Below are 5,608 nucleotides of genomic sequence, written 5' to 3'. Positions count from 1 at the left end.
GCTTTAGCACTCTCTGCAGCCAGAGATGTGGACACCTGCATGTTTTCATGGGAGCTCTGCTGGCACCAGCTTTTGTCCAGGTTGCAACCATGTTCTTCTCTTGAAGGCCAATGATGACTGGTTTGTTAGGTTGGCTTCCCACTGCACATGCTCCCTGCATACCCCCTCTGAGCAGGCTGCACATGGCACAGCACTGATTTTTGCCACTTTACTTGTTCAGAGGTAGATTTATTTTCTCTGTTGCTTTCTTACAAAGACAAGAATCAGATTCAGATCAAGAATTCCATTTAGATTTCTTTAGCAGCTAAACTTCTCTCTACTTTATTGGGTCATACCATTGGGCTTTAGTCACTGGGCATGTTGAGGGTGGAGGACCAGAGGAAAAGTCTCAGAAAGCTCCTGACTTTACATCTGTGGCTATAGATGGCCTTAAGTGAGTAGCTCAATGAATTATTGAGCAGTTTTCTTAGGGACTTAGTAGGGAAGCAAGAGGACAAAATAATGAGCTGCTGCTATACCTGCCACCTCAAATGAACGCAGAGCCAGACACAGAAAATTTCTTAGGAGTGCATTAAGATCTGTAACCTTATCTATGGATATGTTTTTAAATTAGCATTTAAGCCAGCTGGGCCAAAATTTACTACCATCTGTATGTAGTGTTTAAATTAAGCAATTTCTAAACCCAAACAAATGTAGAGAGGAATTTACAAAATTACAGATGCTGTGCTAACTCTGTGCTAACCACTTCCTAAACATAAAAGGCAAAGGCACCAAAAGAAGTCATGAGTTAATCAAAACCCACTCCTTACACTCAGACTCGTGCAAGCTCTGATGCATTCTGATTTTTCTCAATCAGAGGAACATTTAAAATGTTCAGACAACCTGCTACTAAGTAATAGCCATCAAAATATTTGAAGTGCTAAGTAAGTGCACCTGTCCCATTTGTAATTAGGAGTGAAGAGGCAGTTTCTGAAGTTAAAATCAACAGTCACAGCAGGTTTAAGAGAGCCCTTATTAGGGACAACAAACCCTGGAGGCGCTGTCGCTGCAGGGGCTCTCTTGCACCAGAAATACAGCGATAGCATTAACATGCTCACAAGTCACATAATACTTGCGTACTGGCAGGGCACATTTTTATTCCATAAAGCAAATCCAGAAGACCTTAATCCTCTCCAACACATAAGATGCACAGAGAAGTATACTTTCTAAAATAAAAGCTGGGATTACATTTTTGTGTTTCAAATACATTGATACCTACCAGCCCTTTTAAAGAGCTGTTGCCAAGTCCAGATTAAACTCCAGTTAATGCAAAATCAAAACGAGGCACTGCTCCCACAGCTTTAACTGCTCAGAGCTGCACCGTATAGAAAGATTGAAGTACTTGCCAGTGAACATAACCTTGTCATTTCCTTTACTGGCTTCCTTAGGTGCTTGCCTGAAATTTGAAATGACACAAAGTCTTACCTCTAGTCATAAATCACTAGAGCTATTTGGTTCAAACAAATTAAAAAGCGTCATGCAAGCTTCCAATCGCCCTCATAGTCCACTGATTTTACATTAACAGTCACCAAGTCATCAGACTTCAAATTGCAATAACCTGAATTTTTGGTTTAGTTTTTCCCTTATTTTCTTCCTTCCCATTTAGAGAGGAGGGAAAACTATGTAAAGCATCCCGCAAAGGACCTCAGTCTGATCTTCTCCTAACAAGAGAGGTAACCAAGACTACTGTAGTATGATTCCTCTGTGATGGAATCTTTGTTTACAGCAACCCTGACTTCACAGTCAGGTAACTTCTGTGATGAAAGAGGAGTCACCTTTTGGGGGGGGGGGGCGGGGGCAGTAGCCCAACACCTGTGACCAAAAAGGAGTTGGGTCTTTTTAGTCTGGAAAAGTAAAGACTGAGAGGGAATCTTATGAATGCTTATAAATACTTGAAGGTGGGTGTCAGCAGAATGGGACCAGGCTTTCTTTCAGTGGTGCCCAGTGACAGGACAAAGGGTAACAGGCACAAACTTAACCCTAAGAAGCTTCATCTAAACGAGGAACTTCTTTGATTTATGGGTGCCAAACCACTGGAGCAGGTGGCTCAGAGAGGTGGCAGAATCTCCTTCCCTAGACTTTCAAGAACTGTCTGGATCACCCCCTTGGTGATCCTGCCTTGGCAGGGGGCAGTTGGACTCTAAGGTCTCCAGAGGTACCTTCCAACCCCTACCATTCTGTGTCACTGTGATCAAGGATTCATGATGTGAACCAGCTGAAATTAAAAGTTATTTCAACTATTTATGCACTCTTCCCCCAGCACAGCTAATACAAGTAAAGCATCCAATCCAGAGGGGGTATTCCTCAAAAGTAATCTGGAAGGAAACCCCACATGTATGTATCCTTTGTGCTAATCGAAGAGAAAAGAAAGAAACACCACACCAGAAAAGTCAACTTAGTACTGGTGTAGAGGGTGAGCTGAACTAAATAAATATATTCTCCCCGTGTAAAACACAGATTGAAAGCACAATGGGTCTCAGGCTGTTTCCAATACCTTGTAGCAAAACTAGACCACAGTTCTGCCTGGTGAAGATAAAAGGTGGTTCTGCTCTCAGCAGGTACAGAGCTAGATTTGATCTCCAGGTAATACTGAACAGTTGTTGCTGAATACATTTCCGTCTTGCATGCTCTATTACTGCCATGCCAAAGGGGGGGAAAAAAAATAAATGTAAATTAAATATTTTTCATGGTAAGAGTAGTAGCAAAATGGTTTCTTCTACAAAAGTCCCAATTTTCAGGTATACTGACTAGAAATATATCGACATAAATTAATGAAAAGGCTTCAGCAATTTGGCAGTAGATTCAGCATGAATGCCGAAATGTTTTCTGTGCCTTGGCTAGCAAGACAGTATTTCACAGGGAAGTTAAAACTCGCACACAAAGATATACTTGAGAAGCTTCAAGCATTCTGAGGTTTGGAAACACAGAGCTGCTGACTTAGTATCTAAATCCAGTATTTTTCAGGTACGCCTTAAATTGTACAATTAGGACATTTTCCTCCATCACAGGAGACCCACCTCATTTTCTAAGGAGCCTGGTGCACTCTGTTTAAGTATGCAGAACTTCAGCTTCAAGCTCTGTTCGGCTTGTACCATCCAAAAATTAAACTGAATAAGCGTCACACTGAGGTAGAAAAAAAATAAATAAATTCTGAAATAGGGAGAATCCAGGTTCAGTGCCAGGTTCCTGAGAACATCGCGTTTCAAACATTGCAGGAAATCAGTCAGCAAGGCTTGATGCAGAGAAGTGTTAGTTTTCCTTTCCAAGTCTCCTACCGAGGCAGAGTGCAGATGAAAAATGAAACAAAAACCCGCAACCAAAAGCCGACACCCTCCCAACTCTTGTTTGTCCCTGTACTGGTTCATGACTCTGTCTAGTTTACAACCCTTCCTTCTACTCTTTATTTGCATGCAGATTTTTTTCTTTTTTCCCCACTGCCGCTTGAGCAGTACTGAAGAAGACATTTCAGCACAAAAGGAAAGGGCTTTGTCTTTACTTTCATTCCTGGTGTCCTAGAAGCAGCAGCATTCCCAGGAGGAGGTAATTGCACATCAGCGCTAAATGCCCCTCAGTCCTCAAGGGATCTTCTTATCTACTGCATGATCAATGTAAATAAAACCTTCAGCCAATTTTGCTTCTCGATCTTCTCGTCTGCTTCGCCTTTAACCCTGCGTGCACGTGTTCATGTGTGGGCTGGCACAGAGAGTGGGGCACGGCAAGAAGTTGCCTTAACTAAGTTGGACATAATTAGGTTTTCATGGTGGTATGAAACAGCACCTGCAGCAACTGGCAGTTTCACTGTGTTTACAAGTCCTTGCTCCAGACTTAAAGACACTAAAAGTTATCCAGTAACACAAGTATTTACCAGTATAAAAGTATTTAAGGTTTCTGGAAACAAGGTAGTAAATATATCTTCAATCATAATTTTAAGTCCAGGGAAGCTTTACTGTAAATTTCACAGGAAGAAAATGAGTAATTTCATCATGTCCATTTATAGTAAACAGAATCACAGCATCAGTCAGGGTTGGAAGGACCACAAGGATCATCTAGTTCCAACCCCCCTGCCATGGGCAGGAACACCTCCCACTAGATCAGGCTGGCCAGAGCCTCATCCACCCTGGTCTTGAACACCTCCAGGGGTGGGACCTCGACCACCTCCCTGGACAACCCATTCCAGGGCTTCTAAACACACCTGTTTAGAAACAATTGCTGGATTATGTACTCAAATTCTTACAACAAAGAATTAAAAATGAGGAAGACAAAGAAATAAAAATGAGGAAAGAGCTCAGTGTAACTGTTTAACGCTAGACTTCTTTCTTATATTTTACAAGCTAATTTTGATAGCTGAACCCTTTCAAGACTTTTTTCTTTCTACCCCTTCTCTCAGCGGAAAATCTTTATGTGGTCAAAAAAACCCCAAACAAAACCAAACACTTCTAGGAAGTCTAGGGAGAACAGGAGTTTATTGAGTTCTACCTGCCTGAAAAGTGCTGGTGAAGAGTTGCCATTTCATGCTTTGTCTATATAAGTCAAAAGAGGAACTGTTGCAAAAATCAGCTCATCTGAACACTGAGTGTTCCTCCAGAATTTCTTACCATGCCTAAGTGAATACAGATGTATTTTTTTTACCACATGAAGCTTGTCCTTCTCACTTTCAGATAAAACATCTATACACTTTAAGTCCCCCCACAATTATTAAAATATTTCCAGGCAATATTCATATACAGAGAAGCAATTAGTCATATCCTCAAGACCCCAGGTATCCCAGGTCTGAATGCGCATGACTCCAAACATTAGTAATGGAATATCTGGAAAGAACATTCTTATTCAGCATCGATGCATGCTACTTTACAAAAGTGCCCATTGCATATGCTAGGAACAATTATTTTTTCTCTTACAGACAACAAAAAAAAGCATGCTGGGTGTATCAGGTCAGTAGAAATCTATTTTTAATGAGGTTCAAGACACTGTTCAAGTTCCAGTAAGAGCAGCTTCCTCCAACAGTGCACCAATGTAAGCTTTCACAGGTGTTAAAATTAAGTTCTGCACTGATGTTGCTTAGATTGGCTTTAAACATTTTCAGAGCAGGACCTTGAATTTTAGTAATCACTCCTATAACTTGTTTAAATAAAATATTAAAAACCACTGTAAGAATTAGGCATCAGAGCATGCTAATTAACAGATTTAGGCCTAACCAGCAGAAGATACAGGTATTTACACAAATGCTGAGTTGCTGTGCTCTTTGATACTGAGAAGACATCAGAACATGGACCATGTGCCCCAAAAAAACAAAAGACCAAAACAAACACAAACCCTGGGGAAGAGTAATACAAATCCTATGTCAGCACAACTGCAGAAGTTATAACCCAATGTAATGGGTCAACGTGGTTTAGCATAAAGAGCAGTCACAAATAAATCAGACTACCTGTAGTCATTTCAGCAAATGGCTTAATAAAAATATTTAAGGTAAACTGCAAGCAATGCACTCCAAGTCAATAGGATATGTATGTAAAGCAGTTGATGACACCAGGCTTTTAAATGGATGAAGAAGACACAGACGGAGACAAGA

Source organism: Dryobates pubescens, chromosome 13, assembly GCF_014839835.1.
Source record: "Dryobates pubescens isolate bDryPub1 chromosome 13, bDryPub1.pri, whole genome shotgun sequence".
In the NCBI taxonomy this organism is placed as follows: domain Eukaryota; kingdom Metazoa; phylum Chordata; class Aves; order Piciformes; family Picidae; genus Dryobates; species Dryobates pubescens.
The sequence above is the reverse complement of the archived record's forward strand: the minus strand, read 5'-3'. Positions refer to the sequence as shown.